Below are 12,032 nucleotides of genomic sequence, written 5' to 3' on the forward strand. Positions count from 1 at the left end.
GAAATAAATATTGGCAATGAGAGTGGGTAGGAAAAAGGTGAAGGAAAATGTAGAAAAATGGCATTTTTGCAGGAAAAATTGAGTTGGGCCACTAACTCGACCTAGTCCAAAGAGGAAATCCATGAGCCCAAACCCTAAATCACATATTTTCTTCCTTTCTTCCTCGGTAATGTGCCACCGCTATGGAGCAGCAGTCGACCACGTGATGCTTGCTGTGAAGTATTTCTTTATTCGCAAAGGTTAAGCCCTAATGGTAATATCTTGGTGTGGGTGTGCACTTTTGATGTGTAATGGAGAAAGAGAGTAGAAGTCTGATCTTTCGAAGAGTAAAATTTTTAGGGTTCACTCTGATCTATTTTTCTTAAAATTTTTAGGGTTCTCTTTATTATATTTTTCTACCTTCTTCTCTAAAGACAACTTCTCCTTCATCTCCTTCACCATTTTTCTGCCCACTCTTATTACCAATATTTATTGCTCAATCTTGTTCCTATTTTCATTCCCCTTTTTGTTGCCCTTTTTATTCCCTATTTTTGTTTTCTATAAACACCAATGAGAATTGCAATCTCTAATTCTTTAACCATACCTTGTCTGACAATTAAATGTTATCTAAAAGATCTGACTTGCTAAAGAAGCGTTTTACTAACTCATGTGTTCATTTTTTATTTCTTTTTGATTAGGAGAAGTTGTTAAATGATGTTAAGAGAAATGACTTAGTTGATAAAAATATTATTGACGAGCTGAGGAATTGTTCTTCATCCTAAGCATTTTTGTCATCAACTTTCTCATCTTCAAACACACTAGCATTGTTGAAAATCATGTTAGGGAACCTGTTACTTTGCAAGGAAATAAATATATTCAAGTTGTTGATTTTGCAATTTAAACTCCATTGCAATTCATATTTTCTTGTTGTTACATCTGTTGGTTCATATTCTAGTTATACTTCCATATCATCTCCTTCACCATTTTTTTGCCCACTTTTATTGCCAATATTTATTTCTTTGGAGAGGAAGTTTGAAGAATTGAATGTGTATGTTGTGAAGTTGGAAGATGATACAAAATTTTTGATGAGTATAGATGACTATGCCTTTGGTGGTGGAAACACTGAAGTGAAGGCTCATATTCAGCTTCAGAACAACCCTTCTTTTCTTCCTCATACGCACATTGCCATCAATCAAAAGCGTGTAACTTTGACAAAACTCATTTTCTCCTTCATCCCTTTTCCCCTAAATTTTTTATTTTTTTAGGTTTCTCATATCTTTTCAACACAAAATTGAACTTGGGTCCCCACCAAGATTCACCCATAGAAGAAACTACAAAGAGATGAGCATTTTTGAGGTTTTGATTATGAGAAGTTGTTAAAGGATGTTAAGAAAAATGATTTACTTGATAAAAATATTACTGATGAGCTAAGGAATAAGAGTTCTGCATTAGAATGTGAGAATTTTGAGTTGAAAGAGTGAGTCCCTACCAGCATTCACCCATATAAGAAACTACAAAGAGATGAGCATTTTTGAGGTTTTGTCAAAGTTATTCGCTTTTGATTATGAGAAGTTGTTGAAGGATGATAAGAGAAATGGCTTAATTGATAAAAAGATTATTGATGAGCTAAGGAATAAAAACTTCGCATTAGAACGTGAGAATTTTGAGCTTAAAGAGTTGAACAAGAAATAGGTAGATGATAGCAATGTTTTGGTTGAGCTCAGGAATAGAATTAGTGTGTTTGAGGATGAGAAGGTTAATGAAAAGAATGCGTTAGATGTGCTTAGGATAAAGGACAATGAATTGGAGAATTTGGCAACCCTAGAGGAGTTAAGAGCTGAAAACTGAAAATTGGTGTATGAGAAGTGCAGGCATGTGATACCCATCTTTCTGGGTTTCTCATGGCTTTTCAACACAAAATTTAACCTGGGTCCCCATCAGGATTCACCCATAGAATAAACTATAAAGAGATAAGCATTTTTTAGGTTTCGTCAAAGTTATGTACTTTTGATTATGAAAAGTTATTGAAGGATGTTAAGAGAAATGACTTAGTTGATAAAAATATTATTAATAGCTGAGGAATAAGAAATTTGCATTAGAACGTGAGAATTTTGAGCTGAAAGAGTTAAACAAGAAATAGGTAGATGATAGCAATGTTTTGGTTGAGCTCAGGAATAGAATTGGTGTGTTTGAGGATGAGAAAATTGATGACAAGAATGCGTTGAATGCGCTTAGGATAAAGGACAATGAAGTGGAGAATTTGGCAACCATAGAGAAGTTAAGAGCTAAAAATCGAAAATTGGTGTATAAGAAGTGCAGGCATGTGACACCCATCTTTTTGGGTTTCTCATGGCTTTTCAACACAAAATTTAACCTGGGTCCCTACCAGGATTCACCCATATAAGAAAGTACAAAGAGATAAGCATTTCTGAGATTTTGTCAAAATTATGCGCTTTTGATTATGAAAAGTTATTGAAGGATGTTAAGAGAAATGACTTAGTTGATAAAAATATTATTAATGAGCTGAGGAATGAGAAATTTGCATTAGAACGTGAGAATTTTGAGCTGAAAGAGTTAAACAAGAAATAGGTAGATGATAGTAATGTTTTGGTTGAGCTTAGGAATAGAATTAGTGTATTTGAGGATGAGAAGGTTGATGACAAGAATGCGTTGGATGCGCTTTGGATAAAGGACAATGAATTGGAGAATTTGGCAACCATAGAGGAGTTAAGAGCTAAAAATAAAAAATTGGTGTATGAGAAGTGCAGGCATGTGACACTCATCTTTCTGGGTTTCTCATGGCTTTTCAACACAAAATTTAACCTGGGACCCCACCATAATTCGCCTATAAAAGAAATTACAAATAGATGAGAATTTCTAAAGTTTCGTCAAAGTTACGTGCTTTTGATTATAAGAAGTTGTTGAAGGATTTTAAGAGAAATGGCTTAATTAATAAAAACATTTTTGATGAACTAGGGAATAAAAACTTTGCATTAGAACGTGAGAGAATTTTGAGCTAAAGGAGTTGAACAAGAAATTGGTAGATGATAGTAATGTTTTGGTTGAGCTCAAGAATAGAATTAGTGTGTTTGAGGATGAGAAGGTTGATGACAAAAATGCTTGGATGTGCTTAGGATGAAGGACAATGAATTGGAGAATTTGGCAACCATAGAGGAGTTAAGAGCTGAAAACCAAAAACTGGTGGATGAGAAGTGCAAGCGTGTGGCACTGTAGAAATTACCCAATCTTGTTGTTCATTTATGTTACCCGTTTTCATTCCCTATTCACGTTTCCCACTAAGGTTCCCCTTTCAAATTGCTTAATCTCAATGCCTATTTTCATTCCCCATTCAAATTGCTCAATTTTGTGCCTATTTTTGTTAGCCTTTTTGTTACCCATTTTTATTTCCCATTTTTGTTGCCCACAAACACTAATGAGAATTACAATCTCTAATTCTTCACCATCAACCTTCTCATTCTCAAACACACTAGTATTCTTGGAAATCACACTAGCGAACTTGTTACTTTGCAAGGAAATAAATATATTCTAGTTGTTAATTTTGCAATTTAATATCCATTGCACTGCATATTTTGTTGTTGTTACATCTTTTGGTTCATCTTCTAGTTATACTTCTATATCATCTCCTTCACCATTTTTCTGTCCACTCTCATTGGCAATATTTATTTCTTTTTAGAGGAAATTTGGGGAATTGAATGTGCATGTTATGAAGTTGGAGGATGATACAAAGCTTTTGATGAGTGTATATGACTATGCCTCTAGTGGTGGAAACAAGAAAGTGAAGACTCCATATTTAGCTTCACAACAACCCTTATTTTCTTCCTCATACCCATATTGCCATCAATCAAAAGCACGTAACTTTACGAAACCCATTTTCTTTTTCGTCCCTTTTCCCCCAAAATTTTCATCTTTCTAGGTTTCTCATGGCTTTTCAACACAAAATTGAACCTAGGTCCCCACCATGATTTGCCTATAGAAGAAACTACAAAGAGATGAGAATTTCTAAAGTTTTGTCAAAGTTACGCGCTTTTGATTATAAGAAGTTGTTGAAGGATTTTAAGAGAAATGACTTAATTAATAAAAATAATTTTGATGAACTGGGGAATAAAAATTTTGCAGTAGAACGTGAGAGAATTTTGGGCTGAAGGAGTTGAACAAGAAATTGGTAGATGATAGTAATGTTTTGGTTGAGCTTAGGAATACAATTAGTGTGTTTGAGGATGAGAAGGTTGATGACAAGAATGCTTTTGATGCGCTTAGGATGAAGGACAATGAATTGGAGAATTGGATAATCATAGAAGAGTTAAGAGCTGAAAAACGAAAACTGGTGGACGAGAAGTGCAGGCATATGGTAATGTAGAAATTGCCCAATCTCATTGTTCATTTAAGTTACCTGTTTTTATTCTCCATTCACGTTACCTACTATGGTTCGCCATTCAAATTGATCAATCTCGGTACTTATTTTCATTCCCTATTCTCATTGCCCACGAATGTTCGCCATTCAAATTGCTCAATCTTGTGCCTATTTTTATTGCCTTTTTCGTTGCCCTTTTTATTTCCCATTTTTGTTTCCCACAAACACCAATGAAAATTGTAATTGTTAATTCTTCAACTATACCTTGTGCAACAATGAAATGCTATCTAGAATATCTGACTTGCTAAAAAAGTGTTTTACTAACACATGTGTTCATTTTTTATTTCTTTTAGATTATGAGAAGTTGTTGAAGGATGTTAAGAGAAATAGCTTAGTTGATGAAAACATTATTGATGAGCAGAGGAATAAGAACTTTATATTAGAACGTGAGAATTTTGAGCTGAAGGAGTGGGTTTCCACTAGGATTCACCCATAGAAGAAACTACAAAGAGATGAGCATTTTTGAAATTTTGTCAAAGTTATGCACTTTTGATTGTATGAAGTTGTTGAAGGATGTTAAGAGAAATTGCTTAGTTGATAAAAACATTATTGATGAGTTAAGGAATAAAAATTTTCCATTAGAACGTGAGAATTTTGAGCTGAAGGAGTTGAACAAGAAATGGGTAGATGATAGCAATGTTTTAGTTGAGCTCAGAAATAGAACTAGTGTGTTTAAGGATGAGAAGGTTGATGACAAGAATGCTTTGGATGCCCTTAGGATGAAGGACAATGAATTGGAGAATTTGGCAACCATAGAGGAGTTAAGAGCTAAAAACTAAAACCTGGTGGATAAGAGGGCGGGACAGTAGAATGATACAAAGCAAGGCTGGTTGTGAAGGGTTACACTCAAATAAAAGGTATTGACTTTATGGATACCTTTTCCTTATAGCAAAGATGACCACTCTGAGAGTTGTGTTGGCATTGGCCTCCTCCAAAAATTGATTTTTACACCAATTAGATGTAGATAACGCTTTCTTACATGCAAATCTAGAAGAACAAATCTACATGACTTTACAGCAAGGTCTCTTAACTTCAAATCCTAGCCAGGTCTATTTATTAAAGAAATCTCTCTACAGGTTGAAGCAAGCTAGTCAACAGTGGTTCAATACTATGTGCTCTGAAGATTCTTGGTTATTCTCAAATTTTTGATTATCACAGAACAAAACACGGGACTTGGATGGAGATATTTGAAGGTCTTGGAGTAGGTAGTGGAGCCATTCTAATTCACAAGTTGTAGTGGCAAGGGCCCTGTACTCGGCTTCTGCAAAGGCATGGGCAACTGTAGGGAGGTACCAAAGAGACCTGGGCATCCTCCCTAATCAGCATCAACAAAACCACGAAGTTGCAGGATATTATTTCTAGGAAAAAATAGACCTAGGCCTAGTGCATTTTGTAGGTATCGAAGAATTCTAATGGCAGCTTGGTGGTGTGTTTGAGTGGGACAATTAAGGTATTGGCTGATCTGTTGAGTAGCAAAAGTGATATCAAACCTTGTCGTTGTTAAATAGAGTAGTCTTCCAACTAGTCTTCTATAGTACTGCAAGTTTATTTCCTAGATTCAAGGAGGTGGAGGGTGGTTTGCAGTTAGTCAAAGAGGTGTTTTCCAAGAGATTAAGGCAATATTTCCTTTGACAAACAGAAATTCCTTGTAAAGAGTGTGCAATTTCTAGGCCTAAAAATTATTTCAGAATCCCAAGGTCTTTAACCCCAAATACCTTATGCAATTGTCGCTTGATAGATCCAAATTCATCTAAGGAGGTACCAAAGAGCAGAATGTCATCAACATAAACTAGTAGACCAGTGAAGCCAAAATAAAAAAACCTTAAGAATAAGGCATGATCTGCAGTAGCTTGATGGAATCCCAAAGTTAAGAGGAAGGAAGAGAGTCTTTCAAATCACTGTCTACTAGCTTGCTTTAATTCATAAAGTGACTTGGTTAGCTTATAAACTTTATTTAGATGAGGAGTGGTCATACCTTGTGGAAAAGTCATGTATACATCCTCCTTCAATTCACCATGCAAAAAGACATTATTGATATCTCTAATTGGTGTAAGTGCCAGCTGTGTGCAAAGGCAAGGGCTAAGATAACTCTAATTGTTGTGAGTTTTGCCACTGGTGAGAAGGTGTCAAGCCCCTCAATTTGATTGTAATCTTTGGTAACTAATCTTGCCTTAAATCTATCAATGGTTCCATCAGACTTCCTCTTGATCTTGTATACCCATTTTTTTGCTAATGGGAGTCACCCCTGGTGGGAAATCAACAAGAGTCCAAGTATCATGCTTTCCTTCAACAGTCCTGTTTACTAACTTCAAGAAAAGACTTAGAATCCTTTAAGTCAGTGATATTCATACAGAATGCAGCATAATTTGGTGATAAATTAGAGAGGAAGTAAAAGGATGAGATTGGATAAGGACTACCTTGATTGGTCAGCTGAGATGATAAGACTGAGTTGCATTAAAAGTCCTGTAAGTATGCATGTTTCTATTTTAATCTGTGTGATCTTCTCAATCTTTGGGGAGAATTTGAGGTAGTAGGGTGAGAATGTGGAATGACAGGTGGTGGACTCGTTAGTAGGGAACTTTGTTCAGTGTGTGGCATAGGTATGTTTGTTGTAGGGTCAGGTTGGTTCAGGCTGGAATCCTAATCAGAAATTGTATGTGGCATGTTATTCTCATAAGGGAAAGTGAATTCTTCAAAAATAACATTTCTAGAAACATGTAATGTCTTCGTACTTAATTCATATAATAAGAATTGCTTTGTACTTGGCTTATAGCCTACAAAGACACACTTCTTTGCTCTTGGATCAAATTTACCTCTATGTGAGTTTATTGTGGATGAATAGCATAAATACCCAAAAACTTTTAAAAGGCTTAAATCTAATTTTTGCTGAAATAGATTTTCATAAGGTGATTTAAAATTAGTGATAGGGGATGGTATCCTGCCGTTCATGCCATATCATGTCCAATAAGTGCACAACATGTGCAACAGATAGGCCCTAAAAATGTTTAGGTAAACTTCCTTGAAAAAGAAGAGCTCTAGCTATATTGAGAAGAATTTGATGTCTTCTCTCAACTCTAGCATTTTGTTGAGGTGTCTCAACACAACTTGTTTGATGTATGATTCCAAATTTACGATAGAATGATTTCATCAAAAACTCAGTGTCATTATCTAATTAATGGTCTTAATTTTTCTTTCAAATTGGGTTTCAATCATTTTAGTAAAATTCCTTATATGATTTTCTGTTTCTGATTTATGTTTCATCAAGATCACACAAGTGTATCTGCTATGATCATCCACAATTGTAAGAAAGAATTGATGTTTGTGGATTGTATGAACACCATATGGTCCTCATACATCCGCATAAATTAGATCAAAAGGCTTATTAGCCCTGCTCATGCCATCGCAATAAGGTAATCTCTTTTGCTTTGTAAAATGACAGGTATCATAAATCATATGCTTATTATATGTCTGTAAAAAAAGGTACAAAGTACACAACACAGTCATTCTAGAATTCGAGGCATGTCTTAATCTAAAGTGCCATAAGGCAGTTTCTAGAAAGGAAAGAGATTTGGTTAAGGTTGCATTTACAGAAGATGACTGAGAGCCAATTGACTGTGAGAGAGCATGAGGAAGACAATACAACCCATTCTTATTCCTAGTTGAACTAATCATCTTCAAGGTGTTTAGGTCCTGTATAAAACATGAGTCATGGAGGAAAAAAAAAAACAAAGTTAAGTTGTGAACTCAATTTAGAAACAAAAATAAGATTCAGTTTGAAGCCAGGCAGAAAGAGACATCAGTTAGAATAAAATTTTCTGCTAAGGTGATGGTTCCTTTATGTGTTGCAGTGGATATTTAGCCATTTGGAAGGTTCACTGTGATCGGATTATGGTTTATTGGTTTCAAACAGTTGAAGAATTTTTCAGTTGAACATATATGGTCAGTTACACCTGAATCAAGTATCCAGGTGTCAATTAGTGTATAGATGTTGCATGCTATATGATTACCTGGTTGACTTTGTTGCTTTGTAGTTACAGTTGCTACTTGATTGTTTCTTGAAGAGCTAGTAATATTGGATGATTGGAAAAGAGCCATGATAGCCTTAAACTGCTCATCAGACAATGAAACTTGAGATGAGGCCTGAGATGCAGTCTTAGTATCAGTTTTTTGAGTCTATTTCATCATTCACAATGGAGTTTGAGGAGTCCTCTGCTATAGTATTTATGCTTCCACTACCTTTTGCGTTGAAATTGGTTGGATAACCATGCTTCTTATAGCACACCTCAATAGTATGTCCTGCCTTTCCACAGTAACTACACTTTTTCAGATTGGATCTTCCATTAGAAAAGTTTGGAGAATTACCTCTACCTCTTCCATATGGCCTCTTCCATTCTACAACATTTACAAAACCTGCACATCACTATCATTACATAAATTGCTCACCTTATTTTCTTGTTGAATCACTAGGGAAAAAACTTTGCTCAGATCTGGAAATGGCTCCATCATAAGAATCTGTGACTTTACTACATCAAACTCATCTCTCAATCCACTTAGAAATTTCAAAATGCAATCCTCATCTCTATATAGTTTACCATTTTTGCTAGCATCACACACACATTTTACAGTACAGATACAATGTGGAAGAGGCCTAACATTTTCAATCTCATTCCATAATGAAGTCATCTTATTGAAATAGCTAGTGACAGAATTAATACCTTGCTTTAGTGAGTTTAATTCTTTTGTAACTCAAAAACATAGGTTCTATTACCTTGAGCAAACCTATCCTCTCCAAGTAAACAATGCTCAGAGCAATTGTTGGCTCTACCGAGTTAAAAATCCAGGATAGGACAAGGTTATTGCACCTTGATGATACAAAAATTTGTCGCGAATTCTCATCAAAATATAAATAGAAATTAATGTAATACTAAGGTGCTAATCTAGATCATCTCCCATGAATCATTGGATGAGTAACCAAATATCAGACATGTAGTGTGCAATGTATTCAGAAAGCAAGTAAAAAAAAAGGGGTTTTGTATGATTCCAAATTCAATGTAAAGAACAAGAAACAAAATTATAAAGTTCAATAAATTATGTAGACTCTATCCCTATTCCTTTCAAGATTTAATACTTTTCCTCTTCTCCTAGAATTAGGTTAATTTAACAAGCGAAAATCAACCTTATGTTTCCATACGAATTAAGAAATTCAATGGACTCCAATATCTCATCCCAAGATTATACAATCTTAAAAATAAACCCAGAATTAAGTAATTCAAGTTTAGAATCTCATTAAAATGAATTAGGGTTAATTATGCAATGTCCCTCTTATTCAACCATTAATTCAATTCAAGAGTTTGGGAAGAAGAAATTTATGGAAAAAAAGGAATTATATTAACATTCAAAACCTAGGAATTCAAGAGTCTAAGTGAACTTATTAGGGATTACAAAAGGTTTAGTCCTCTATTAGGATGGGTCTCACAATTACAAAATGAAAGTAAAGAGAAATCAATAACATCAAGATGAAAAATTAAGGAAAAGTGAAGAAGAAATGGAATTCAAACCCTAGGTTGGACCCTTGGCTGTCATCCAAGGTCGACCTAGGCTCTCCAAAAATATCCTAAAACCCTAAAAAATATGAAGGAAAAGGTTCTGCAAAAGTTTCCAACCCTGAATGGTAAAAATCTATTTATACTAAAATTGACACCTTTAGAGTAGTTACTCTCATTCACGACAGTAAACACTCTCAAGTATAATAATTACTATCGTTCACGATAGTAAACACGCACAGGGTCCTCAACTCTGGGGCTCTCTGGAGTGTTTACTATCATTTACGAGAGTAAACACGCGCATGTATGGGTGCTTTCTTTGGCTTTGGAGTGATCATTATTGCTTCTGAAAGTGGTTACTCTGGCATGTCCTTTGGAATTGGCTTTCTGGAGTGATTACTATGGTGCCTGAGAGTGATTACTCTCACTTCATATTTCCCAAAGCCAAAAATCCATAGAATTTGCTTGGAATTTCCTGCACAATTATTCAAATGATCAAAATTACAAAATATATTTATAGAAATTAGTGTAAATAAGACAAGAATTAAGAAAGCTATAATAATTGACCTAAATGGGATTTTCATCTTATTTACATTTTCTAAGTCTACTTTTTCTATCAAAGAACACTAAAAAGGCAAGTAAAAATTCAATAAAATATGGATTCATCATAACCCCAAACTTAAACTTTTGCTTGTCCTTAAGCAAATCAAAACTCAAGAGAATTGCATGTAAAGGGTTGAATTTATCCAAAAAAAAAAAATTCTCAAAAAATTTCATTCCAATCTTGGACTCTAATTGGCACTTTCAATATTTTCAAAATCATGGATTCATTCAACAAAAAAATCACACTCTTGTCAATTATTTGCAGGAATTTTAAATATAATTATTAAAGATAACACAATTATATACAATACACATCATAACAACTCAATACAATTCCAACTATATATAATTGAATAATTGCGTTAAACGCGTACCTGATGAGAACTAACAAGTCATAAGCAATCCTGATAAAAACCCATGAGTCATAAGCAATCCTTGTTTTGAGTGAGCGTGTACTACTTTCTTATCTGATTGCTATTATCCCACACTGGTAACTGTCTAATGGGGCAACAGTTATATAAGCCTAATCAGATGAGAGCAGGAACCTCTCACTGGGCACATAGAATAGTCTAACCCATCACGTACTATTCACACTAAGAGCCCAATTACAAAATCTATATAATAATTATTATTATTATTATACACATTTATTTTACGTCATAATTAATAACAATATAACCATAATAATTTAATATTATTTTCATGCAAAATCTCACTAAACTAAAACAAAAATCCAACAAGGTGCCATGCAATCCACATAATGCAAAGAACTTATCTAGCTCACAGGATAGTGTTTCACTCTTCACTCATCAATGTTTCAAGATAAGTGTTTGTCCTCAATTCATGTATTTTGCCTTATCCTACCATATGTTTGCCCATGTTCTCAATCTCCTTTGTCTAGATACAATGAATCACTTATCAAGAGACTTTGTTAGTCACAATTAGGTTAGGTTAGGTTCAATTTTAATTAAGGAGGGTCAAAAGCTCAAGTGAGTTTTCAAGAAAAGGGAGTTCTTTTGAGTGAGTGAGTACAACAACTTAAAGTGAAATGCATTAAATGATGCAATTTAAGAGGTTCAAGCATTTTTTTCACCATGTTTTTTATTATTTTTCCTTATGTGAAATTCTTTTCAACTCAAGGCCCTAGCTATATTTTTCTTTTTCTTTTTTTTTCACTTCCATTCACTGATTTTTGTGATTTATTGGACTTTGGTAATCATTCTTTCCTTCAAATGCAAGCATTTTTTTTTTATGTTTTTCTTGACATGTAATATTGACATATATGATACTCACCACCCCAAACTTAGTTTCTTGCATTCACTCTTGATGCAACTCAAAAGAAATACTTCAAGGCAAATTCCTCGTGCCATGGAAAAGGAAAACCAGAGCTCTTGAGATCAAGAGCTTTGATACCATAAAAGTTTATGAACCATTGAAGAAGATAAAAGATATGAGGTAATGGCTACTTAATTTTG

Source organism: Abrus precatorius, unplaced genomic scaffold, assembly GCF_003935025.1.
Source record: "Abrus precatorius isolate BTA unplaced genomic scaffold, Abrus_2018 Scaffold4, whole genome shotgun sequence".
NCBI classification, from domain to species: Eukaryota; Viridiplantae; Streptophyta; class Magnoliopsida; order Fabales; family Fabaceae; genus Abrus; species Abrus precatorius.